Raw genomic sequence first — 25,985 nt, 5'->3', positions numbered from 1 at the left:
AAATAGTTTAATATATATCTAATTCGCTGATGTGCTATATAGTTTTTAGCAATTTCATGGTATTTTTACTTGAATAACTCAAAAGTTTAACTAGGAGCTACGATTTTCTGTTATGGGACAGGATTCTTATATTTTCTTATTAGTTTCAAAAGGGCCAAGGTGAGCCAAGGTATCCATTTCAAGCTAGCATCTGAAGCCTTGAGTTTCAAAGTTAGTAGATTGTTAGTAGATTGTTTTTCTATGTAACCTTAAAACAAGATATTTAATGTTTAGCACTTGTATAAAATATCATTTATGTGCAATGATGATCCTTTGTAAAGATTTTTCTCCTTTATCTTTTTCCTGTTTTTTTTTTTTCTTCTAAATATGTGAAGAAAGCCAGTATTATCAACCAGCTCAGGCAGACAGCATGCACGACATACTTAACAGGCTTACACTTGATGACATGGTCAAGGGCTACACAGCCGTATATGTGTCCTACGTGCTGTCCTCTCGCATACGCAAATAACATTTGTGTTTATTAGTAGCCAAACTTTTATTTACAGTAAATCATGACTGTAGATTCCTCCATATTACATGCAGGCAGAACACTAAGTGAAATGGAGCAGATAAAAAATAAATACCATTATGGAACGCCATTTCTATCGACACGTAATCAACCCCCTTGCTCTAAATCATATCTAAACGCCATGCACAAGATTCTGACAAATAGATAAATACAAATAGATAAATTGATATATTACTGTTACCTTTATTTTTCATCAGATACATTCGTCAGAACCTTCACACAATTTTAAATTTCCCCAGTTTACTAACGATGTAACTTGCATTCTGTCACTGAGGGTCTCATAATTATTTTCTTTTCATTTGTCATCTTGCTCTATCTTTTAGTCGTTCACTTGTTCTTACGTACTGCGTTCATAATTAAATTAACTATATCTTTCAAATCAGCAGAAATCATTTGTATTCTAAAACGCGAATCGTGAGAATTACATTATGAATAATGTTCGATGAGAAAATGTAATAGTACTAACGGTAAAAAGTGAACAAGAGTCTACTCATTTGAAACTGATCATTATAATAAATCACAAACTATAGCTGGAATCTGTCCGCACTCCTCATGTCTATATGCAATGGAGTGTCACCAGTAATTTGCTGATTAAGTATTCACGTGAATTTTAAATATTTTTTTTCCGATGTATTCCTGATATATCGTGCGACGGTCTCAGAGTTCAATAATTATGACTTCTTACTTCCTTTTATTGTTCTTATTTTTTCATCGGCTTCAACATAAAAGAAAGTCGATTTCTTTCATGTAAGACGGGCACAAGGTAAGAAAAAGTACAGTCGGAAAAGGATCATAACCACCATCAGTGCTTGCAAAACATGCAAGCAGGATGTCAGACAAACATTATTAGCTACTGTTTGCTGTTTGCATAATAACACTTTCTCTTTCCCGACCGTTCGGTGCTTAGTGGTAAGTACCGTGATCTTAAACACCCTCTCGAGGTCTAGGAGGCGCGTGTTCATCTTTCTTAATTTCTCGGAGAGAGAAGGGGTAGCTCGGGAGTGCACACCATTTTGCAGTGGACCGGTCTTGCTATTGCTATCTGTTATATGATTTTTTATAGGTGCCCATGCTTCATTTTTATCGTCATCATGTTATTATTTGATTACTTTTATCTCTTAGTTTCTTTTCTTTTCAACGTTCCAAGAGGTTCAGTAGGCAATTACTGTATTAAAAGATGATTAAAGAGTTTCCCTAGGATAATTATTCTATATTCTTATGTGTTCTTTCAAGGCCTATATACTTGATATTCCTCCTCCTCCTCCTTGTTCCAATCAAGAACCACTAGGTGTATAGCGATTTGGCATGCAGTGTAATCCTCCAGTCCTCCCTGTTCTTCTTCCCTTGGTCTTGTGCTTTCTCTCCTTTTGCTCCTCTGGCCCCTCCTTTCAGTGCCCTCACGGTCTTACGGCGCCATTAAACCGGTCCCGGGAGCAACCAGCAGAGAGCCACGCCACTCGTGGGTCAAGGAACCCTGCTTTCTTCATACATCGCCAAGAAAGATGCGTCACCCCTACCGGAGTTCCTTTGTTATGCTCTTTGTTCACTCTATTTGTTGATTTTTTTAATCTCTTCGTCCCTGATTTCCCTTTAGTCTTCGTTCAGTTTATTGTTTCGCCGCCTCCGTCCCTGTCCCTCTGCGTTATGCCATTTATCTCATTTACTGCAGTCTTCCCTCCCCCCCTGTGTCTCTGTATATTCTCATTTCGTGAATTTATTTTCTCTCCCATCATTCGTCACCAAATTTCTTAATCCTGTATATTTCAACGAGGTTTAAACGCAAACTTTTGCATATTAACTCCTTTCGCTCACATTTTCTCCCACGGTGGAGTTTTACCACGCCCCGTTACACATGACATTCACCTCTCCTCACCTGTCACCCGCGAGCTCCTCACCTTGGCACTACGTCCGCGTTTCGTCACAAATGTAAATACGTATATCCACATTCTCTCTCTCTCTCTCTCTCTCTCTCTCTCTCTCTCTCTCTCTCTCTCTCTCTCTCTCTCTCTCTCTCTCTCTCTCTCTCTCTCTCTCTCTCTCTCTCTCTCTCTCTCTCTCTGCTGGCCCAATGACTAGCAGTGCATGGCATTCAGCAAAAAAGTCCCCCACACACCTGGACAAACTATCACCTGTATATCCCGAGCGTCTGTCACTTGAGCACGTTCGTCCTTCGCCAAGAAATCCCACAAGTAATAACCTTCAAAGAGCGAACCGGATCCAGGCAGAGCGGCTGCCGGGTGAGCTCTCGTCCGAAGGTTTGGTGTGGAATGTGAAACCAATCCATTTGTTGTGTTAACGGCAGCCTGGCGTGCGCGCTGACCGCCACCAGCCTCACCAAACCGCCTTAAAATCCCCAGGAGGTGCAGAAGGACACTTAGAACATTTTTTGCCTCCGCTTCCACGGTGAGCCTGGCCCTGAAGCCCCCCGCGGGGATGAGGTGTGCAAGATGCCAAGCTTACGACACTTAATTCACATGCTCCTCAACATACTGCTGCTCAGACTCAGGAATTATCATGCTGCTGGAGTAAACGTCTCGATATTTTTTCACTAGTAAACACTTTTGCCATTTTTTTATCATGTTGCAAAGATGGCACGAGGTTTGCACATCACTTATGTTCAAGAGGGAAAAAATGTTTGTGTGTAGAGAGAGTGGGAGACTCTAGAGGTGGCTGAGAAGAACGTGTAGCCTACTTTTCTCTTAACTTACTACATCGTAAGAAACTGCATTGTAGGACTGCAAATGTTGAAAAATGAGTCATCTCTAGAAGAAAACTAATTACCTGACAATCTTAAGATATTGCCTGATTCGTACCCTGCCATCTTTACACTACATGTCCAACTGTGTCAGGTAAGGGAAGAAAGTCGCTTGGTCACTGCCAGCTTCGTTCAGGTCATGAGCGGAGATATGATTATGAACGTAAAAACGGGGAGTGTGTGCAATCAGTTACTTTGGGTGGGGTCGACCTTGAACACGGACTGCATGCTTCCACCCTTGCCTCCACCTTTCCTTCCTCCATACTCACCGAGATTCTTCCTTCACTGTAATCTACTTTCTTACGCATCCACGAATCTTTCCTCTCTTTGGACCAGCACGGACCGCACTCCCTGCAACTTACCGGCCCTTCGTCTGTGGTTCTCTGCACATTTACGATCCCTCCTTCAGACTGGTTGCTTTCTTGCCGCTGCCCACCGCTCATCCATTCCACATCTCCTCCCTTTTCTCATTGTTCTCTCGGCTTTTCCCTCTCGAGATTTCACAACCTGTTCAAACTCCAAGTCCTGGCTGCTCTGTGGTCGCCAAACACCCTCAAAGCAACTCACCCATTCGTAAAAACAAGAAAGGGAATCAGAAACTTAACCATTATTAACAGTGTATCACAAATTAATGCACATTTTTTAAAGCCAAGTACTGGTTTTCTAATTGCGCCGTCAGAGCAACTTATCCACTCCTAAAAAACAAGAAAGGGAATGAGAAACCTTAACTTTATTAACAGAAATCACAAATTGATACACATTCTTTAGAACCAAGTACTGTTTTTCTAATTACAAAACGAGCATGCGGTTTGTTATCATTTTACGCTTCATTTAGTTTTTGTTTTATCTTACGTACGCTTCTGCCACACAAAAAGAAACTTTACCTAACCTTGCCTCACCGGGGGTGGAGACTCTTGCAGATAGGTGAGTGGCACGACAAGGAAGATAAAGAATACTGCTAGAAGAGCCAAGAGAACGAGAAACAAAAAATAAAATGAGAAATATGAGTGAGGAGAACAGAAGTAAAAAGGAGAGAAGAAAGGGAAAGAACTGAGAAAAGTGAGGTACGAATGGTGAGGGAAAGGGAAGGCAAAGATTGTAAGAAAAGGAAAGAAAAAAAAATAGGGGAAAATAAAATTTTAGGAAAAGGAGTGAAAGTGTTCGTGGAAGAGGAGAATTGGGATAATGGTGAAGAAGGGGAAGAGGAGGAGGACGATGGAAGTGAAGGATGAAAAATAAGAAAAAAATGAAAATGAAGGGAAAGACGAGGACAAGGAAAAGGAGGAGGAGGAAAAGACTCAAATGTAGAGGATGAGAACGAGGAATAGCAACATGAAAAAAAAGAAGAGTGGGAGAAGAAAGAGGTGGAGGAGAAAGACATGGTGGTTGAGGAACAGGAAAAGGAGGAAAAGGTGGAGCTGAGGAAGAGAGGAGGGCGCCCCAGGTTGGCCATAAACCATCCGGCAGTCAGGCATTAGGCCCGAGAGCAGCAGCTTCTGACGCCGGACCTCCGCTGCCTTGCTGATCTGCTCTGCTGCTACACGCCTGCTCTCCCCGATGACTCGCTTTGCATCTTGTTGAGCTGCGATGCCAAACTCATGAGACCGTGGCATGTTAAGATACCATGCCCAAAAGTAAAGGAAAGGAAATAAAATGATTGATGGAAAGTGCTGTACTTGTGTGTTTAAGTGTGTGTGTGTGTGTGTGTGTGTGTGTGTGTGTGGGAGGGTGGGTGAATGAGTGGGTGGGTGGGTGTGTGTGGGCTGGAGTTGGGGGGAGGAAGGGAACCGACTTCTTTCCTTTCGGTACCTCACAGTGTTTCCATTTTAGGCGTGAGTATTGAACGTAACTCATAAAGGGGATCTTGTTTACCGTGAGATGGTTGTATGTGCCATTCTTCTCGCTGCAACCTCTCTCCCTTAACTTCTCTGCGTCCTCGTGCAAGTCGTGCCGCAACCCCTCCGAGCCCCAGTATCCCGGCAGTATCCTAGCAGTCATCTCTCTTACGTGGCTCTTCCAACACAAGACTAAGAGCATCAACTGTGAAGTGGAAAGTAAGGGTAAAAATGTGTGTGTGTGTGTGTGTGTGTGTGTGTGTGTGTGTGTGTGTGTGTGTGTGTGTGTGTGTGTGTGTAAATATATTGCTTACGTTATATTTTCATGGAATCGTGAATCATGTTTCTTTTTTTCTTCCTCTTCCTTTTTCTTCTTCTCTCCTCTCCTCACCCCAGCCTCTGCCACACCGTCTTCAGATCCATCAGGAAAGCAAACACACACAGGATCCGGGTTTTCCTCCCCTCATTGCTGTGCCATTTTTGTCAGTAAAAAAAATATATTACACACACAACCGTGTTACCGAGAAGAGGACGCGTGGTGCTCATCTGCATGTCTCTTCTGTCTTCCTTGAATTTTTCTTTAGTCAAGGGACGTCGAACTTGCGTACCTCTGTGTGGGTGTGTATGTGTGTTAAGTGTGTACATCCACACCCGTGTACTACATAGTGTCCTAGTATTATGTCGTGTGTGTGCGTTCATGCCAGTTTCTAAATCCGTTTCATTTTACCTGTCCCGCGTTTATGTCAGTCTGTAAATCTGTCTCATTCTGTCCCTCTTTGCATTCATGTTAGTTACTAAATCTCATTTTGTCTATCTTCCTTCCTTATCTATGTACGCATATCAATCAGCCTCACTACTTGCCTCCTCATTACACTGCATGGCTCAGCAGGTTTGGTGGATGTGCTTGAAGTTGAGCCTCTTACTGCTCCCCGCGTGGCCAAGCACCTGAATCGCGGCGTGTGAGGAGGTAGACTCTCCATCAAAGCCATTTATCAGCGTGGCGCGTGGTAGTTGTGTGTCACTGAAGGTGGTGACGGAGATATTGTGAAAACTCTCTTTTTTATTGGTGATGTATTATACTGGGAAGTTCCACGACTGATATGTTCTCAGTCTCTTTTGTCAGCCTTGGTTCAATTCATTTTTGTTGCCCTGCTTGACTGGTGGATCGTTGGTGAGTGATTTATTTACCGGGAAGCAATGCGGGCGGCTGGCCTTTTGTTTGTTTGTTCTTTGTTGCAATGTTCCAGCGGTGTCCTGGGTGCATAGCTCCGTACTGGTGAAGGATAGTGCAGTGTACTCTGACGTGCTGGTTCCTGAATATAGAGAAGACACATGGAGAAGTGCTGAGAGTAAGATCACTCTGTAGAATATAGCACTTTCTCTGGTGGTTGGCGACTAGTACGATATAGCACTTTCTCTAGGGCTGGCGACTAGTACGATTTTTCTCCGATTCTCGTACGTTTCTGCTTCTTCCCAGTGCGTTATATCACTGAAGGAGAGCAAGTTTCACGTGTACATTATTCACTGTGTCAGTACTACTCTTTCCAGTACGTCATATCACTAAAGTGCAACAAATTTGCATTATTCATTGTGTCTGCGCTGCCACTTTCAGCGATACTCTGGATGGTGTTTCTTTTTCTCACAGGTTAGAATTGAAATCAAGGGGACACATTTTAGCTTTATAAATAAATCTTTACGTTGAGAGCGACGCTGCCTACTTCAGTGCCGCAAAACCAGAGAGAATATATATCGCCTGCGTAAAGAGTTTTTTTTTTTTTTTTTACTTCAGCTGTATAAACCTCGCATGTTTCACGACAAGGTATCTGCTTCCACCCGAACACCAGCGGGAACTTCGCGAGACCGTGTCAGAAGTGTTTGTATATTATCACGGTACGATTTGGGTGGCGGTATCTGTTTATTCTGTGTGTGTGTGTGTGTGTGTGTGTGTGTGTGTGAGCATGTGTTTGTGCGTGTGTGAACCATTATTGCAATGTGATGTGTCTTCGTGCAGGTCGAGCCCCACAGTTCCTACCTAGGCTTACTGTAATTACCACGTTGCAAAAGTATCTCCCAACACCATGTAATTATATAGTTCCACCATCCACACTTACTTATTTTCTTTTGGAATATGAAACGAGAAGAAAGACCAGTGTTGGGTATAAATGGCTGGAGACGCCAAAGACAAAATCGTGAGAGAGAGAGAGAGAGAGAGAGAGAGAGAGAGAGAGAGAGAGAGAGAGAGAGAGAGAGAGAGAGAGAGAGAGAGAGAGAGAGAGAGAGAGAGAGAGAGAGAGAGAGAGAGAGAGAGAGAGGCGGGGAAGTGAAGTGATCAGGCTGCCAGCAGAGGTTAGAAAGTAGTGTCTTAAGTCATTTAAGAAGAAGAAGAGGAGGAGGAGAAGGAGCAGGTGGATAAAGAAAAAGACGAAGAAGAAGGCGAGGAGGAGGAGGCGGAGGGGAAGGAAGAGGAAGAGGAAGAGGAGTAGTAGTAGTAGTAGTAGTAGTCTGTATCAAGTATGCATAATAATGATGATGATGACGATGGTGATGAGACATTAGGTTTTTCAATCACCCCTTAAAGGACCAAAGTTTAGGACAAGCTTAATGGCGGAGTTTGCGAGGGGCAACATAAAAAAAAAAGTGAGGCAATCAAGAAAGTTGTAAGGTGGAGGTGTGGAGGGAGGGAGGGTTAGGGGAAGGTCGCCAGGAAGGAAGGAAGGAAGGAAGGAAGGAAGGAAGGAAGGAAGGGAGGGAGGGAGATGGAGTGATTTAAGAAAGCCAGTAGGAGGTAAAGAGGATGAAAGAAGGTGGAGGATGAAAATGCAGAAGAAAAGATACGACCAGATTAGAGAAAAAAAATAAAAACACCATTTAGCTTTTATTACTATTTCTAAAGACAAGATGAAACTATAGTATTCTTATGGGAGAAAAGTTTCGCGTTGTAAAGCTAATATTCCTTTCAGGTATTGAACTAACTAGCAATTTATCAACAAACGGAATGATATATCAGTTGAAAAGAAATAGCTCACACAAAGGAGAATAATATAATATACGTTTTATTCCTTTTTTCTTTGTGTTTGTCTGTCTGTCTGTCTGTCTGTCTGTCTGTCTGTCTGTCTGTCTGTCCTCTCTATATATCTGTATTTATGTATGTATGTCTGGATCTTAAATTTCCTTGAGTATACTATAAGTGATTTTATTTTAATGGCAAAAGTAGATGTCTCACGCACCTTCTAAATTTAAATTACAACCAATATTACCAGCGCCACATGGCCAGTTTTCCCGTCACGGTCTTCAGATGATGTGTATGAACCAATATCACCAGTGTTACATGAGCTCTTTCCTCGGCACTGGTTTCTCACGATTAGTGTCTAACGCATCTTGCAGGAAGCTACGACTATGAGGCTCTGAACCAAGTCTGAAGTCTGCTCGTGACGTGTTAGTTCTCCAGTTACAACGAACATCAGCAAAATAGCCCTTCACTGTCAGTTCATATAAAAGCGGTAATGGCCAGGAAATGTTTGCTGGAACCTTATGAGATTCTCTTTTTTCACTTCTTATTTTTATTTTCCTCTGGCAAGTGCTTTGAGAAACTGTTTATGTTAAGGTGAGTGTGTGTGAGTGCGTGTGTATGAGAGTATGTGTAAGCGATCTTTGGTATGCAGCTGATGGCAGTGGTAGAATGCCCTTGGTCAGTCTTGCCAGTCCTTTCCGATTCAAGTGCGAGTGTACAAGTAATGACTTATGTGCACAATTGCTTACGAATTCCAAGAAACCTATGTTTTAATGGCAAGGTTCTATTAGGGTACGATTAGCTGTGCGTTGCTTATGCAATTAGTTCAGGTTGAATATCTCTCTCTCTCTCTCTCTCTCTCTCTCTCTCTCTCTCTCTCTCTCTCTCTCTCTCTCTCTCTCTCTCTCTCTCATTGGGATCTGCATCATGTCCAGTTCTTTAAGGAAAGCCCCTCCCTTCACCCTCCAGCACATTGTTGTTTTCTCACAGGCACTGCAAACTCCTCTGCTAGAAAGAAAAATGTAAATCCTGGAAACGTGACCAGAGGAGCTTATGTCGGGAATAAGAAATGAGAGTATGAAGAGAAAACGGTCAAAGGAGAACATGGAAAAGCTCATGTGAACGACAAGGGAGGAGTCGCCTTAGCATAAAGGGAAAAGAATAGAAACAAGTGAGGAAGAAAAGAGCGAGACAGCAAGAAAAGATCGAGGCAGCATATTTACAACGACCGGGAGAGAAAAATGATTTGTGTTGTTTGATTTATAGCAAAATAAAACCTCTTGGAATACTAAGTGTATTTAGGGACTGGTAAATCTGAAAATATTGCTGCAATAAAATTAGTAATGGTGGTGGTGGTCGTAGTATTAGTAGTAGTCGTAGTAGTAGTACTAGTTGTTGTTGTAGTTAGTATTATGGATGTTGTTGTTGTTTGTATTATTGATGTTCCTTTTATTTCTGCTGTTGCTGGTGCTGTTCTTCTTGTATCATTATAATCATTATCACAGGAACCAACAAAAGCGGCATCTGTGGTCGATCCTTACTGAAATCGTCACCCTTACCGTTGTCATTACCATCATCGTTGTCGTTATCACCGTCTCTGTCCCCGTGAAGATCTTATGGTGATCAAATCAGAAGTAAAGCCCTCTATAAGATACACAACTTAGATGAGTCTGGGTGTTAACAACTAATGCATATTCAGTACATTACTAGACATACATTTATTCGTGGGAGGAAGACATCTGCTACAACTACAGCAGCACATAACAAATGCAAGCAGGTCTCCTTTCACCCAACAGGGATCACGTTACCATCACAGTTTCAGAAATAATGACATTGATACGAGTGACCATTGAATCTTTGTGAGAATAATTGACAGGAGATTACCTCAGTGCCCCTTATAGAACGTCTAGAGGAGCAATCATCAGACCCAGTGGCTACATTTATATGCAAGAGGAACAATCTTTGGCATTGTGTTGAGACGAGTGACAATTGGATTTTCGTGAGGATAATCTGACAGAAGAATACCATTATAGAGCGTCATGAGAGAATCAGTTACCAATATTAAACGAATGCCACATTTACATACATCTTTGACCTTGTGTTGATACGAATAACCAGTGGATCTTTGTGAGAGTGATTGACAGACTATTTCAGTGCCCCGTGTAGAACGTCATGAGAGAATCAATCATCAGATCTAACGAATTGCCACATTTACATGCAACAGTGTATGGCATTATATCTTGATACGCATTAAGCAAGTGGAGAGGAATCTACCACAGTGTCTTTTATAGGACGTCATGAGAGGATCAGTTACCAGTCTTAACCAATCGCCAATTCACATGCGAGAGGAAGAGTTTGTGGTGTTGCGTGTGAAGCTGAAAGAGTTGAAAGTCATGGACAGCTTGGGAATTGAGTGTCGTATTTCTTAACTTTACTCCTACTGAACCACTGATAAGAGAGAATGAAAAAAAAAAAAAGTGAAACGTAAGACGCGAGGAACGTTTATCAGGAAGTGCAGTCATGATTAGTTAAAGCTGAGTGGCTTCGGGTAAAAAAATAGGAAACTTCAGAGGAATATGAGGATCTGAGGATACTAGACGTAAGTAGAAGCATAAATTTCTTGTCTTCTTTAATGGTAGTGAGTGTGACGTCGAATTTAACAACACCCACACCACACACACTCACGCATACTGTATACACTAATACACATTCTCTCTCTCTCTCTCTCTCTCTCTCTCTCTCTCTCTCTCTCTCTCTCTCTCTCTCTCTCTCTCTCTCTCTCTCTCTCTCTCTCTCATCCCAACCCGCGACACACCGCTTTGTAGCTCAGTGGAGTGTCCTCGCCTGCCTCTCACAGACATACGAGTAGATGTGGAGTCCGCTCTGGTCGCTAAAGTTTTTTTTTTCCCTGACAGCAAGCGGCTACTGTCCTTGAGCAAGACAATATGGTGTGTGGTGTGTGAGGTACCAGCCTTACCCACAGCAAAGTCACATCATATATTCAAGCAGAGTGAAGTCAATAATCATGCATATATTTTCCAGGAATTTCATATTACATCATCATGACTTGTCGCCGGAAGCTGCGTATGAGATGTACAAGGGAATGAAAGAAAAATACAAACAAAGGCGAGATAATAAAGACAACATGCATACACTATCAAAAGCGGCGGGCGCACAAAAGCAGGATACTTCTCCAGGATTAATTAGCTGAGATTTTGGCGTTGAGGAAGTGTCGCCCGTGGAATCAAGTGAAGGGCGGGATTACTCGTAGATGCAGCCTCACACGGCGGTGCTTTGCCTCAAGAGCACCACAACGTCCAAGAAAACCGGGCCATTAGCGGGGATGGACTGCAGACAACAATAACTGAATAGCACTGGCAAGGGACAACTGTGTGTTAGAATCTGTGTAGTGAAGTAGAATGTAATGTCGATAAATTTGTATTGGTGTGAATTATGTTGTTATTTATGTTAGTTATTGATGTTTGCGGGGATAATTGGTAGTAGTGGTGGTGGTATTGGCAGTAGTAGTAGTTATAGTAGTAGTAGTAGTAGTAATGGTGGTAGTAGTAGTAATAAGAGTAGTAGTAGTAGCAGTAATAGCAGTAGAAGTAGTAGTAGTAATAGTAATAGTAGTAGTAGTAGTAGTAGTGGTAGCAATGATTAGAGTGGTGAATGATAAAAAGCATTTCAGGATGCTTTCTCTTTCCAATTCTTTACCTCCACCTACACATCATTCTTTCCTCCCTCTCTCCCTCCTTCCTCTCGCAGCACCAGTCTTCCTCTTCTTTCCCCTCTCCTTTCCTCTCTCCCCCCCTCCTACTTCCCCTTCCCACTTCGCCTCTCCTGCCTCGGCCCGGCCTATAAGTAATCCCCGTAATGCTTCCTCCCTCGCATGCTTTACGGCTCTGCTATTTATGCAAAGTGAGCAACAACGGGCTATTTAGCGAGCAGCGAGAACCCTCTTTGTAGTGTATAGATCCCTCCCGCCCCTTTCTCTCTCTCTCTCTCTCTCTCTCTCTCTCTCCTCTCTCTCTCTCTCTCTCTCTCTCTCTCTCTCTCTCTCTCTCTCTCTCTCTCTCTCTCTCTCACTCTCTGTGTGGGTGTGGGTGCATTATTTTCCAGCTCTGTCTTTTCTTGTAATAAGCTTGTTCAGAAATTTGTGGCAGCCTTTGACCTTTATTTTGCTAGTGAGGTTAATTACGTTAAAACATAATCCTTCTTCTTTAAATTACAAATTTCATAATTAATTCTTCTGGCTTTTCATTTTCTTCTTTTTTCATTGTTTGGCGAGGTAGGTTGATGCGTATATTATTGTAGAGGCGCGCGCGCACGCATGTACACACACACACACACACACACACACACACACACACACACACACACACACACACACACACACACACACACACACACACACACACACACACACACAGGTAATAGAATAATCACTCAACTCAGTCTATTAACTATTTTTTTCATCAGTTTATCATGTGCAGACAACCTCTCATTTAGCAACGTTTTTTCTTTCCCTTAAATCGATACTACCAACGCCTTTATTATTGCATTCCGCCATTCCCACTCCGTTCTCATTCCCGTCAGTGTCTTTTTACCCTTAAACTTTCCTATTCCCTTTTCCCTTCTACAGTGACCTTAATAGTCAATAACTGATGCACGTTAACATCTTCCTCCACGAGCAACTGTCAAAATAGTAGATCAGTATTGTACTAAATTTTGTGTGCTCATGTCGTCACTGCCGTAGATAATACCATGTAATGAAGAGTTGGTGGATAGGGAGGAGTCTTACACGCTTTTGTCATGTCTTCAGGTGGTAGTTAATTTATAGCAGTGTAATCAAACTACGAAGAGTCTAAGGGTATGTTTTGTTATCCATTGTATTTTGTATATCTTTTAAAGTGGTAATGTACAGTAATGTAATCAACTTGGAAGGCCTATTAGTGCTTTTTTGTCATCTGTTGTGTTTCGTTTATAAATATTCTGCCCCCACCAAGCTTTGACAATGGACCTCGCGTGGCCAGGTGTGGAGGTACTTACGCGCTCGCTGTTCGTTGTGGACATAACTAATTGGTTTAATGTAACATGTTGATTAGTGTTTATCAGTCGATTCTGTCTCCAAATAAAATAATACAGCATGAAATATTTTGACCAGTGTTTAATGTTTTTTTTTTTTTTCCTCCTATGACATGCCAGATGAAAGGACACACCATTTTACAACCGATTGAGTTTGTGTGACGTAACCTTCACAAATTGCACGTCGTCATTATCACTATGACCGTCACACTAAAAACGGTTCGATCCCCATTCTATTCTGCTGTATGGGAGGGCTTTCTATCTAGTACAAGGCCAGTTGGAGGTCAGGCTGCACGGCCACCAAAACATGGGCTTCTAGTACTGGTTGTCTGTGCCCTAAGCCAGACTAACGTCACTAAGGGCCGCCGTGTGTTGGGTGGCTGTGTGTCTGGCTCTGAGAACGGTGAAGAAATGTGGCGTGTCACCGGAACGGGCAAACTTTGGTATCGCCAGGCTCCCTTTAATCGCGATGCTTCCTGAGAACGAGGTTTATACACTGCCTGCTTAAGCCACGATCTTTATTATATATCACGGAGATGAGAACAGTATTGATACCCTCCATTCGTGTTACCAAGGACATATGTTATTCAGTATGTTAAGCAATGACAAGGTATTTTTCAGTACTAAATCCTACTGTTGTTGGTATTTAAGCGTTGCCAACAAATTACTCCGGATGCTATAAAATGCCGTGAAGTATTGCCCAACAACACAATAAGGATGAGAGTCTCCAAGAACATGAGTTTACCGGCTCGCTGAAGATTAACATTATGGCCTCATGAAAAGTTTACATAGGAGCCATTCCTGCTGAGAAACTAAAACTGGTGCTCAATAAAGCCCCGCCAGCCGTAAATGTAGTCTTTGCATGTAGGTATGTGCTGGAGAAAAGTACCTACATCAGGGAAATGATCAATAAATGTCATTTGCGCATCCTTGAAGAATTCTATAAATTCAGCCGCTGCCTCAGTACCTTTGATCAAAGTTAGTGTGTGTTGAAGGGAGGTGAGTGGGTTAGTTAATTTAATTCCTGCGGCTGTGTTTATAAATAGAAGGTTGTCGGACCCGGAGATTGTGAGAAGTTTATTCCTCTCCCTACCTTTGTACGGCAAGGTGAACAACGGGACACACATTACATCAAACAATGGCATAATCAAGAACACCCGAGCAGTGACCTCATCTGAGTGTGCTAGTTTGTCAATTGCCCCCGGTTATTATTTATGAAAAAAAAAAAAAAAACCTTATTGACCCAGAAATAAAAAGTGAATGGGGCTCATGTTCTTGCTATCTTTTTTGTATCGCACATTGAGCACCCTTGTCAAATAATGGCATGATGAGGACCACCGAGTCATTGACCTCATCAGTGAAAGCGAAAATTACGGAGACCAGTTTCATCTAAACTTTGATATTCTCCTAAAATAGCACGTATGAGAGAGCATGTCCCATACATAGTGTTGCGAAAGTTGTGTTGTGTTGCGCCATTTGCTGCATCTCTGTTGGAATGTATGTTGGTATTAATTTTTAGACTGCAATGATTTTCTGTTAGTATTTTTTTTTATTTGTACCTTAAAAGTCTTAAGCATGAACAACTTATTTAATTCTGGCCAATAAAACTATTACTACTACTACTACTACTAATAATAATAATAATAATAATACTGTACGGGTAAATAACTATTTTTTTGTAAGCTTATATATGGCAGCTGTAATTCCAGTCACTATATTTCCTCTTATATATCCATCTTGTTGCTCCTACACGTAGTTTTTAGTAGTAGTAAGTAGACAGCAGATATTCTTGTCGCAGATCGATAGCTCTTCTGGTATCTGATGTTCTTGTGTATTAATAGTCTCTCTCTCTCTCTCTCTCTCTCTCTCTCTCTCTCCTCTCTCTCTCCTCTCTCTCTCTCCTCTCTCTCTCTCTCTCTCTCTCTCTCTCTCTCTCTCTCTCGTCATTATTTTACTTCCAAAGACATACCCGTATTGTTTTGGTTAAAGTAACCGTGCCAGTTCTGGTCGTGTCCTGAGAAACAACTTATAACAAAAAAAAAAGAAAAAATCAGAAGAAAATAATAACTCTGCAGCTTTTTTATCTGTTTATGGTACTGCTGGTAACGTGTACATAAATGATATCGGCGAAGACTTGTAAGCATCACACGTTCATAGAGATTATAACAGAACTTACCAAAAGACCCGACATGGCATTATCTAGTCTCTTCAAAGAACGCATAAAATTAACTCTACTGTCTAATAAGGTTAGATAAAAGTAAGCGTCCCTCGTGTGATGGGCTAAGCCTCGCTCCCTTGACTGTGTGATGCCTGCCAGGTGAGCGGCCAAGCCTTGAAGGTTTTCGACGCTAATAAGCTCGTTTATTATTGAGCAGCGAGCGTGAGACTCTAATTAATCACTTGCCTGTACTCATGGGCTTGTGAAGGGCGTGGGGAGAGAGAGAGAGAGAGAGAGAGAGAGAGAGAGAGAGAGAGAGAGAGAGAGAGAGAGAGAGAGAGAGAGAGAGAGAGAGAGAGAGAGAGAGTCCTACCATCGTGTGACCGGCAGAAGGATGACTATGATAATTTATTGAGCTTCGTAAGACGTTGTATTTAATTTCTGCAAATTTTTCTCTTGTTATAGGTGCCGCTAGTTGTACCTCTTCACTGGAGCCGCCTCCGCCCCGGTATGACGTAAGTAATGCGTCGGAAAAGTCCAACCACGTTAGGATTGTTAGAGATTGCCAGTTTGTCTCCCTCAGTTTATCCCTTTAACTTTCTGAATGGTATGTGAGTTAATTAAACAAGACAATTGTAATGAGCGAAAAAAGTAGTGATAGATAAAATAAATAAATATGAATTAATAAAATAAAACTACAGGCACGAGAGAGGTATTTAGCTGTTTTACCTTGTTTAAATATCAATAGTGTCTTTTGAAATCATAATCTAGACTTGCATCAAATAATTTTCCAGCTAGAGGGAATCTGAAAACCGTCAGAGGATAAGCTATATCGCCTCTTACTCTAATTGTTTCCAAGTTTGTTTGTTTTTCGTATTTTTAAAGCTATTTTTTTTTCTATTTTTCATGCACTCCATTCAGTTTTTCTCCATTGCTATTCTGCTTAACACTTTAATCAATTATTTTTTGTCTTGACCAATTCAAGACGTGATCAGTTTCCTGACTCTCCAGTTCATTTACTGACAAAGTTAAGACATCTTTCTTCTCTTTGGTTTCTTAATAATTTTGGAAGAGTTTCCATTCATCTGACTCGTCAGAATCAACTGAATGTGTTCAGATTATTTTAGAACATGAAAGACAGCTGCTCAGTGTTAGTAGTAAGCTTTGATATCAGGTTGGTTAAGTTTTATGTTTATTTTAGTGTCTCGTGTCTAGATCTATAAAAAAAAACTGAATCTAACTCATGCCCTATATCGAACATGATCGCGCCTTTGTCTGAAATACTCGTGCATCCATGCGTGTGATGTGTTGCTGGCGTGCATGTGACGTGTTTCCTTTGTGTTCTTGGCAGTGTTTGGAGTCTGTGTCCTGAGCAGGTGTGGTTCGCCGTTAAAGCTGCATCCTTTACGTCTCTCATTTTAGTTGTCAGTAGAGGCTGGCATCAGTGTATAGTAGATAGTGCTGAGTTATTGAGGAGCTTTTAAAAGAAGATTGGACAAATACATGGATGAGTATGATAGGTGAAAATAGGTAGGAGTGCTTCATACAGGACTGCCATGTTTAGACCTGACGACTTCTTGCAGCTTCCCTTATTTTCTCATGTTTCTTGTTAACTATTTGCATGTCTATATATTTGTTTATCTGACTTTCTAGTATGTATGTATGCATACTTATATGTATATTTCTGTATAATTCTATCTACATACCAGTCTAGTTGTCTTTGTGTAGTGGTTTAACTCATTCAAGGTAAAAAAAACAAACAAATGGGAAGAGCTTTTGAGATACAATGAATTCCCTGTCCAGGTCCGTAATAATCTTTATTCAATGGAGCTACATCTGGCTGGCTTTTAACTCATTGTGGTTCGAGCTCGGTGTATTAAAAAAATGTTTCGATACTTCGCTTGTTTATTTACAAGGCATTGAATAATTTCATCCTCGGGCTCTGTACGTAACTGAGTATGTGTGTGTGTGTGTGTGTGTGTGTGTGTGTGTGTGTGATGTAGTGTAATGTGGTGTGGTGTTGCCACGATGGAGTCTATATCAGATGTACACGAGCATCATGCCAGTCTTCTATCCTGCTCTCTAGTGCAAGACATTGACAATGGATTCATTCTTCCTTAATTTGCTGTAGTAACCTTAGGAACACCCTTTGTTTTTATTTATTTATTTATTTTTCATCTTAACACTCTCTCTCTCTCTCTCTCTCTCTCTCTCTCTCTCTCTCTCTCTCTCTCTCTCTCTCTCTCTCTCTCTCTCTCTCTCTCTCTCTCATCAAGTAAAGTAATCTAAGGAACCCAGAAGTATTTGTATGGATTAATTTTTACCCTTGATCTTCAGCAACTGTGTGTGCAAAATGTCTAATTAATAATACACACACACACACACACACACACACACACACACACACACACACACACACACACACACACACACACACACACACACACAACTAAATTAATGAAGCTAAAACCTCCAGTCTTTATCTGGACATCCCACCCCACACTGATATAATGTTGGCTGTTGTGAGGAATAAAAAATAAAATTAAGTAAGCTTTTATCATATTACCAACTAGATCCGCGAAAATAAGTAATTTTGAGTCGGCCATTTGGCTGCGATGATGGAGATTTGCAATCGTTACTGCCCAAATCGTTTAAACTAATGAAAAGTTCTATTTTCCTGCCTCAATAAAAACGAAATACGCAGTCTTCAGAATAGCAGGAAAACTGTCTGTCTGCTTCACACTAGTATTAGAGACGAGCTCACAGAAAGAGAGACGGACAGACGGAGAATAGATAAAAATGCATTGTGTTGCTGAAACAAAAGAATTTTCTACTTGCGATTTACATTTTGAGTGATCTGTGGAGCGAAGAGATCAGCTGGAGGGATAGAGAAAAGCAAGAGAAATAAAAGGAAGAATGTCAGTAACAAGCAAACATTATGATACAATTTTTGGGCTGTACCAAGAACTACCTCCACCTCTCCTTCATGACCTTACACGACTCCTCTCATCCCCTTCCCAGAATCATCTTACTCTCCTCAAAAAAGACATGGCATATAATTACATTTTCTCACGTAAATCTCCCGAACTTTAGAGGACCAGATCTTGATCTTGATGTTATAGGTGGCTCGGGATCACTTCTGAACTATGCCTTTGGATCTTCAACTCCTGTAGAAGACAAACAGATAAAAATCAAGCAGAGAAAAACAAACACTATCCTCTACACTAATAATCCCTACATCTGGCACGTCACATTCTCTCCAGAAACTTTTTCCCAACCTCAATCATCCATTCATTCGTGTCTCTACACAGTCCCAGCAGTATCACCATCCATTCCTTTCCTGTCTTCTCCACTCTTTCATTCCTATTATGCCCTAACTCAATCAGAATCACTTGCATCATCTCTCTCCTGTCTCTCTCATACCTCTTACACTCCAGCACCACATAGCTCCACCGTCTTATCCTCTCCCATGTTACACATCTGGCACACTTTGCTGCGGGATTCAGACCATCTGTACTTCTTTCTATTCACATCCATACACTGTGCCCTAGCTCGGAAGAGATCACCACCCAGGCTTCCACCATACCACCTTTCATACATCAGGGCCTCTTTCTCAATCACACACACTTCACTTATCTGTTTATCTCAATCTTCCATTCTCTCACATCCCATTCAGTTCCCATTCTCTTCTCTTGTCACGACAACTTCCTTAGGTTTTATACAACTCTATCATACAAAATTTCTTCATCCAGGGCATCCTATCTCACGCCCTTCTTCATCTGGACCCCTTTCTCCTTCCTGTTTTCCTGTCCTTTCTACTGGTCTCTAGCTTTTCTTTTTCCTCTAATTCTCTCTCTCTCTCTCTCTCTCTCTCTCTCTCTCTCTCTCTCTCTCTCTCTCTCTCTCTCTCTCTCTCTCTCTCCTTTTTCTATTTGTCTCACAATATATTTTTTTAAGCCTACATTTCATTTTTCACCACTAGCCAGCATCACCATAAGTCCCTCCCCCTTGTTTATTCATCCTTACTTTTTCCCCATTCGACTCCATATACCTTCATGCACCGCCACCTTAGGGCACCAGAGCCTCTTCTGCGCCCCCGCCAGCGTTGTGTCATCCTTAAGAATTATATAGGGCAGTTGACAGGGGGAGATGGGATGTAACTATAATGAATGCTTGTGATACTTGATGCATTTCTCGTTTTACATTCATTCTAGAAGAGTCTCCATTCATTTGACTCGTTATGATTATTTATTGTATTTCGATTGTTTTCTGGCCAAGGACAAGCTGCAAGACAGTTACGAGGGAGTGACTGAAGGAAGTTAGATAGATGATAGGTCATTATGTTCATTAATTGTATGAGATGAATAGTTTTTTGACACGGAAAGGATAATTATATTGAACCACACACACACACACACACACACACACACACACACACACACACACACACACACACACACACACACACACACACACACACACCTTATATAAAACAACAGCACAACAACAACGAAAAAAGAGCCTTGTGCTGAAAGTGTTGAAAGAAGTACGGAGAATGAACCAACTAACTACGTAAACATTTCGCTTCTTTTTAACAGTTAACACTAAGCTCATTTTTCAAGTTGGCAAAAGTTTTCAATTGGGGACGAAATTATAAACGCGACGTAAAAAAAAATCCTGCCTTTTTGTGACGGAGCTGCGAGAATGTCAGCGTATTATAAATTGTTGATATTTGACAGCAGGTGGTGAGAGTGAGTTGCTAATTACGAACCGGTAAGTTATCGTTAGAGGAATCATGAAGCACAGATTCCTGCAACTTTAATCTCTCTCTCTCTCTCTCTCTCTCTCTCTCTCTCTCTCTCTCTCTCTCTCTCTCTCTCTCTCTCTCTCTCTCTCTCTCTCTCTCTCTCTCTCTCTCTCTCTCTCTCTCTCTCTCTCTCTCTCTCTCTCTCTCTCTCTCTCTCTCTCTCTCTCTCTCTCTCTCTCTCTCTCTCCCCAACCCGCGACACACCGCTTTGTAGCTCAGTGGAGTGTCCTCACCTGCCTCTCACAGACATAAGAGTAGATGTGGACTCCGTTCTGGTCGCTAAAGTTTTTTTCCCTGACAGCAAGCGGCTACTGTCCTTACCGTCTTCTCTTCTCTTCCTCTTTTCTCTTCTCTCTATTCTCGCTTCTCCTTCTCTTTTCTCTTCTCCTTCCCCATTCTCTTCTCATCTCATCCTCTCTCTCTCTCTCTCTCTCTCTCTCTCTCTCTCTCTCTCTCTCTCTCTCTCTCTCTCTCTCTCTCTCTCTCTCTCTCTCTCTCTCTCTCTCTCTCTCTCTCTCTCTCTCTCTCTCTCTCTCTCTCTCTCTCTCTCTCTCTGCATCAATCAACTCTTGCTTCACCCTTTTTTTTTTTTGTCTCCTCCCCGCCCTCTCCTTTTCCCTCACTTCCCGCGCTCTGCCAGTCTCATGCAGTGTTCATTCTTGCTCCGCCATGCACGCCCTCCACCCCTCTTCCCCGTCGCCAGACAGTTCCCAGAAGAGGACGTCTGACTGAAGGTCATCTTGCTGGCTGAACGTGATGTTGAAAATTTGTATCAAGTAATGCGAGTATACAAATCAAATAGGCGTCACGTTGAGGTGTTTGTATATTAGACATCTGAATGGACAAATGTGTTAATTTAATTACCAATGAAAATGCATTCCTGTGTAGTTTTCTTTAAAAAAAAAAGACAGATGTATAATTTTTTCAGAGGGAACTGTATATACTTGAGGACATTATTGTTATGAAAAGTGCATTAATGTAAAGTTTTTAAGAGGAGAGGTTTATCGCTATGGAAAGGGAAATATGAATTCCAGAATATGTTGCTTGTATAAAAAAATACATTCGCATGCAGTTTTATTTTAAGAAGAGTACAGTCGTTACTGAAAGGAAAATGTGAATACCAGTATATGTTACTATTATAAAAAATGCATTCATGTATAGTTTTACTTCAAAGCAAGAGTCGTATCGTTACTGAAAGGAAAATATAGATTCCAGAACACTTTATTATTATGAAAAACTCACTCTTGTATCGTTCTGCTTTAAGCCAAGAAGCATATCGTCATTGAAAGAAAAACGTGAATACCAGAGAAGGAGAAGAAAAGAATGCGGAGCCCGGAAATGGTTAGCCTGAAAGTGTGTCAAAGAAATATTTACAAGAAAATCTGCGGTCGTATCTGAGAGAAGTATATCATATGAGGCAACGTCACGGCAGAATTAGGTCCTGTCAGGCCAGATGGGGCGCGGCAGCATTTCGTGATATCACATGGCCGAGGTAACCCGCTGCTTCCTGACCCTGACCCGCGCCTCAGCCGGCTAGACGGTGAGCAAGCAAGCAAGCAGTCAGGGAAGCTGGTTTTGTTTCTTGCGCAGCCTCACCAGTAACACTCGGTCAGGGTGAACGTGTGTGTGTGTGTGTGTGTGTGTGTGTGTGTGTGTGTTTGTGGTGTGTGTACCTTTGTGCATGTGAATGTTTGTGAGTGTGTTTATGTGTATGTCCTTGTAATTTCCTATGCGAGTGATGTACTTAATGCATGGCGCGAAGAACGTAGTAAGAATAATGCATGCATGGAAGAAGAGGGAACAGGACGAGAGAAGAGTCAGTGGTCGCCAGGTGAAGGAGTAAACCAGACTGGCAGGAGGCCAAGATGCGTACGCTAGAAGAGGGAGAGGGGAAGGGAGGGATGGATGGAGGGAGGGAGGGAGGCAGGCAGGCGAGGGTATCCGGATGGAGGGCCAGGAGGGTGGAGTGCTTGAAGGTGAAGGACAGAGGGAAGGGACGAGGCGGGCGCGGTTGGGAGGGACTCATGACGAAGCTTGCGTCTGGATGGGAGTGGATGGATGGTGGATGGGGTGAGTGGTGCTGTGGTGCAGGCAGAGCTGGAAGGATAGTGTGGACGAACAGGTGAAAGGAAAGGCAAGTAGGCGAACGAAAAAAAATAACACGGAAAAGAGGTGAACAAAGCAGGGAACGTAAAGGAAACGAGGGAGGGTGGCGAAACGTACGACAAAGAATACAGGGACTAGAGTAATACAGGAAACGTGTTTGTTGTCGAGGAGGTGTAAAGCTGGAAAAGTGTCAGGAAGAGGAGAAAAGGGGAAGAATAGAATAGGAGAGAGTGAGAAAAGGCGTGGTGGTATAAACTACGAGTACTTGCTCGCGTCAAACCTGTCCTGCTACATGCATCCACGGTCTCCAGGTTCCTTCCACCGCCTCCTCCCAGCGCTGCCCAGGCACGTGAGGCATGGCACGGTCCCCAAGAAACCTTCAATAATTCACGAGCCCTGCTCAGAAATACGAAAAGCAAAGTTATGACTCACGCTCGGCCTTTTACTCTTTACTAAAAATGACGTAATATATTCCTAACGTTTCTTGAGCTTAGGGTCACTGTGAAAAAAAAAATTCTATGATATACTGCAGGATTAAAAGTGCAGCGAAGACGGACGCCATAGCTCCAAAACAGTACTCTTTACTGGCCAGAGGAAAAGGAGCGACTCTGCGTGAAGACTGATGCACCAGACATATACTCGTACATAAGTAAGGAAGGTAGAGGCCAGAAAAAGTGTTCTCTATATAGAAGCCTTGGCGGAGAGGGAAAAAAAAAAAGGAGGAGAAAAGATGGGATGGTAGGGGCCAGTAAAATTGTTTCCATTAATTTTTTTTTTTTATACTCGTGTTGGTGTGAGAAGAGAATGCCTGAAAAAAATGAAAGTTTTTTGAGTTTTCGCTTATTAAATTACTGTGAATATGCAAAAATTTTATATTTATCCAAATATCTATCTATCTATCTATCTATCTATCTATCTATCTATCTATCTATCTATCTATCTATCTATCTATCTATCTATCTATCTATCTATCTATCTATCTATCTATCTATCTATCTATCTATCTATCTATCTATCTATCTATCTATCTATCTATCTATCTATCTATCTATCTATCTATCTATCTATCTATCTATCTATCTATCTATCTATCTATCTATCTATCTATCTATCTATCTATCTATCTATCTATCTATCTATCTATCTATCTATCTATCTATCTATCTATCTATCTATCTATCTATCTATCTATCTATCTATCTATATATATATATATATATATATATATATATATATATATATATATATATATATATATATATATATATATATATATATATATAATTATCTACGTACGTTCCTGTCTGTCTGTCTGTCTGTCTGTCTGTCTGTCTATCTATCTATCTATCTATCAATCTATTAATCTATCTATCCTTCTATCTATCAACCTATTTATATCTGCCTATCTATGTTCTCAGTACGAGTATCATGTCACTTTAGTAAAAAAATAATAGTAAAAGGAGGTGAGAATAGATAAAAAAAAAAATGGAGGTGAGAATAAAAAGAAAAAATATGATTGTCAAGGAGGAGCAGGAGCTGGTGCAGAGGGGCAGGTGCAAAGGATGAGGTGGTCGGTAAAGACTGTGTTGTCGATGCCGTAAATATTAGCTGGTGTGGTGTTCGCTGTTTGCACCTTGGACACGACGCATCGCCAGGTGTTTAGGCCTCGTAATCTATGTAAGGTTATCGCGAGGAGGTGACAGAACGAGATAAGAACAAGATGAAGTCCCTTGCAACTGCCAATCCCTCGCCTCTTCCTCTTCCTCCTCCTCTTTCCTTCCTTTTCCAATTCTTCTTAATCACTTTTTTTAAGTGTTTTGTTCACCACTTCCCATTCTTTTTCTTCCTCATTCATCTTTCTTCTCCGCTTCCTCCTCCTCCTCTTCCTTCTTCTCCTCCTCCTCCTCCTCCTCCTCCTCCTCCTCCTCCTCCTCCTCCTCCTCCTCCTCCTCCTCCTCCTTTTGCTCTTCCTCCTCTTGATCCTCCTCGTATTCATATATTTTTTTTTCCTTTTCCTGTATTTTGTCTTTTCTACTTTTATTTTTTTGTTCATGTTTTTTTTTTATTTTCGTGTTCTTTTCTTCTTCTTCTTTTTCTTCTTCTGCTTCTGCTTCTGCTTCTTCTTCTTCTTCTAAGTGCTTCTCTAAACACTAAACTAAGCGTAAGTGAGAAATAAAGACACGAGGAAGGACAGAGGAGTACAATAATTAAGCGAGAGAAAGAGAGTTAAAGAAGAGAAGAATGATACGGAGAAGAACATGAAGGTAGCTGATAATGGAGGAAAGACGGAGGAAGGAGAAAAGGAATGAATAGTAAAAGAAAAGACAAAAGAAGGAAGAAGAGAAGGACAGAAATATTAGGAAAGAAGCAGGATAGGAGGTGATGAAATCAGAAGAGTGGAAAAGAATGAGAAATGAAACAAATAAAAAAATAAATAAATAAACCAAAACGAGAAAGAGAAATTTGAGCGAGAAAAGACAGTTTTGTCGATCTGCGCAACAATGATAGAAAATGAAGGAGGAATGAGATATAAAACGAATTAAAGAAAAAATAAAGGAGACATAAGAAACAGAGAACTTGGAGAGGAAAGTCTTACTAATCCAGGAGATCATCTTGTTGCCTCTATCCAAGTGTTTCACAGCAACGAGAGGAAAAGAATGAAGAAAGGATGACAACATAAAACGAATTAAAGAAGAAATAAAGAAGAAAAGCCAAATAAAAAAATAAAAACCTAAAATTGTAACAGAAGACTTAACAGTCCAGTAGATATTTTCATCTCCTCTATCTAAGAATTACACAACAGCGACTGAAGAATTACGCAACATTGATAAAAAGATAATGAAGGAGATATGATAGATAAAACAAATTAAAGAAAAGAAAATAAAGAAGAAAAGCTGAATAAGTAATAGTATGGACAGGGTAGACTTAACGGTCGAGAAAATATTTTGGTGTCTTCTCTGTCTAACAATAAAAAAAAATAATAATAATGAATAATTTATAGCAAAACTAATTAAAGAAGAAATAAGGAAAAGTGCAGTAAAGAACAGAGAACTTGGAGAGAAGAGGCTTGTGTATCGGTAGGTAAAATTGTTGTTATTCTTTCTAGAAACTACACAGCAACAACAACAAAAAAAAAATCAAGGTAGAAATGACACTTGAAAATAAATAAATAAATAAGTAAATAAATAAAAAGATTATCAAGTAAGGATCAGAGAAGATGGAGAGAAAAGACTTAGCAAACCCGGAGATACTTTATCTCCTTCTGCATTTGAGAATTACTCAGCAACAAAGGAAAATGAAGGAGGGATAACAGATAAAACAAATCAAAGAAGAAATAAAGAAGTCACGTCAAACAGGAAACAGGGAACTTCGAGGGAGAGGACTTACCAAACCCGGAGATACGTTGCCTCCTTTATATAAGAATTAAGGATAAAACAAAAGAAAATAATGGAGAGACGACAAGTAAAAAAAAAAAAAAAAGTAGTTAAGTAAGGAACAGAGAACGTAGAGAGAGAAGACTTATTCGTAACTTACTTGAAGATATTTTACCTCCTTCCATATTACGCAACGAAAAAAAAAAGAATGAGAGAATGACAGATAAAACGAATTCAAGAGGAAGTAAAGAAGAAAGACATAACAATCCGGGAGATACTTTTCC

General features: G+C 41.0%; 1 long non-coding RNA gene across 1 annotated transcript in view; it reads left to right on the top strand.

Moving 5' to 3' along the window:
• LOC135108255 (uncharacterized) overlaps positions 1-25,985 on the top strand; it is a 138,763-nt gene that overhangs the window by 62,921 nt on the left and 49,857 nt on the right. Inside the window, exon 2 of the long non-coding RNA XR_010272178.1 lies at positions 15,880-15,929. This is a non-coding gene — a long non-coding RNA (uncharacterized LOC135108255). The remainder of the gene's footprint in view (positions 1-15,879; positions 15,930-25,985) is intronic.

The sequence above is a fragment of the Scylla paramamosain genome, chromosome 17 (assembly GCF_035594125.1).
Source record: "Scylla paramamosain isolate STU-SP2022 chromosome 17, ASM3559412v1, whole genome shotgun sequence".
Taxonomy (NCBI): Eukaryota; Metazoa; Arthropoda; class Malacostraca; order Decapoda; family Portunidae; genus Scylla; species Scylla paramamosain.
This window is presented reverse-complemented; position numbering and strand designations above follow the sequence as displayed.